This window comes from Miscanthus floridulus, unplaced genomic scaffold, assembly GCF_019320115.1.
Source record: "Miscanthus floridulus cultivar M001 unplaced genomic scaffold, ASM1932011v1 os_1901_1_2, whole genome shotgun sequence".
Classification (NCBI taxonomy): domain Eukaryota; kingdom Viridiplantae; phylum Streptophyta; class Magnoliopsida; order Poales; family Poaceae; genus Miscanthus; species Miscanthus floridulus.
In genome coordinates, this window is record NW_027097976.1 from 1,524 (window position 1) to 3,614 (window position 2,091).

Here is a 2,091-nt window from a genome sequence, read left to right on the forward strand (position 1 = left end):
TTAATATTTGTCTGATCTTTTCATGTTTAAATGGTGTAAGTTTTGTTCCTTTTTTCTTTAAGATGGATTTTTTCTTCTTTTACTAATAACCCGCAGATGATAAAGCAGTTGAGGGCAGAATCAAGGATGATAGCACTGTTGAAGGCAGAGCCACCGATGACAAAGCTGTTGAGACAGAGCAAAGAATGATGAGGACATTAAGGACGGAATAAATGATGATAAGGCCGTTGAATGTCAAGTCACTAATGATAAACCTATTCAGAGCAAAGTAACTAATGGTAATGCCATTGAGGACAGAGAGATTAAAGGTAAAGCCACTGAAGAGGCAAAGGAGATCGATATTTGGATGAAACTCTAAAATGTGATCAGATTTGGGGGACTTACTATGGAATTGCTAATACTGAAGAAAACCTAGCTGATAATGGCAACTAGGTTTCGTATGAAAATAATGAGGCTGCTCTTGAGGTTTCTCTCTACTCTGTGGTGCTAGAGCATGGCTGTTCATGACATAAGTTTCATACACTAGCTCCCCATTTATCTAGGATTTACATTCATGCATCAAAATTTTGGTCCTCAGATAGGAAAGCTTCAGTTGCAAAAAAATCAGTTTCTGGGCTTCTGCTTGTTTCAAAATCTCATGGCAATGATGTTTCAAGGTAAATTATGACTACGCTCTACCGCTTGTTTCCCTTATTGTTGTTAGCATCAATTCTTTCAGATCAAAATTTAAGAAGTAAGAACCTAATTTTGATGTAGGTTGACATTTTGGCTATCGAACACATTTGTCCTGAGAGATCGTTGCACAAACATTTGGTACTTCACGACACTCAAGTCTATTTAAGGTTTTCAGCACAAATGGTGCAAAGGAGTTTTGCTACAACATGATGGAAAAGTAACTACAATGGCAAGTATACCCAATATCATGAAGCTGCTAGATGATTGGCGCAAAACTAGCACATTGTAGATGCATTGGAGAAGATGTGGTGGCATATAAAGGTTAACCCTATTACTGTCTTGGCACTTTTCAAAAAGCAGAGTATGGCTCCTTTAAAACAGTGATGAGTAAAACCTACTGCAAACTAATTCATTTTTTAGTTTTCTGAAGGATTTTCATTTCACATGCAATGACACCCCACATGCAAACCCCTGTAGAAGATTTGTCAACTCCAAAGATTGGGAGGTTGTTAGGGCTTTCTGGGTGATCAGCAGCATAGGAGTTTTTCTATTGATCTCTGGAAAACTGCATTTGATGATGCATTCAGCAGAAGTTATCCTCTTCATGCTGGTGGACTTGAGTATGGATGTTTACCAGTGTTGGCAAAATTGGTATGCTTTCATATGCTGATTTTTGTTTCTTTGGTAATTGTATCTTTTATGTGAAATCATGAATTTTTTTATGTTTCTATCAGGTGATGGAGCATTGCGTAACTCATTTAGATATTGCTATGTTTAATGCCATCCTTCGTGAATCAGAGAATGAGATACCAACGGATACTATATCTGACACAATTGTGGACTCAAGAGTTCTGCCGATTCTAGCTGGCGACTTAAGCTTTGGATCAGGCACACAACTTAAGAACTCTGTATATGCTTAAATTATGAAATGCTTGCAATTCAATGATGAACAAACAAACAACCTAGAATAGGGACTATGCATGACACCTCCCTTGCACTATTGATTGTTAACACATGATATATACTTCTGTAGGTTGAAAATTGGTCCAGATGGTTGTCCGATACATTTATGGTTACCTGTCCAAATCTAATTATCTTGTTCTGAAAGATATTACCTTTGTCTTTTTTTCATGCATACTAGGGCCCTTAAACTGATGGTTTATAGTCAAGTTAGAAGGTAAAATACTAATGATTTCTTGAACTTTATAATGGTCTATACAACATAGACTTATGTAATATTGGTGTTCCGTACATCATACTTATAGGTAATAGTACAACACATGTTCATACATATGTTATCATAACATTGTTTTTTCCTGTTGCAATGCACGAGCATTTACCTATATTTACATATATACTCGAACCTATGTACAGGATGGTATGGAAATGTGGTGGAACTTATTCGTGGATTTATTA

At 36.4% G+C, this 2,091-nt stretch overlaps 1 pseudogene; it reads left to right on the forward strand.

The window, feature by feature from the left end:
• Window positions 1–281: 281 nt before the first annotated feature.
• On the forward strand, window positions 282–1,780 carry LOC136534392 (uncharacterized; annotated as a pseudogene).
• The last annotated feature ends 311 nt before the right edge of the window (window positions 1,781–2,091 follow it).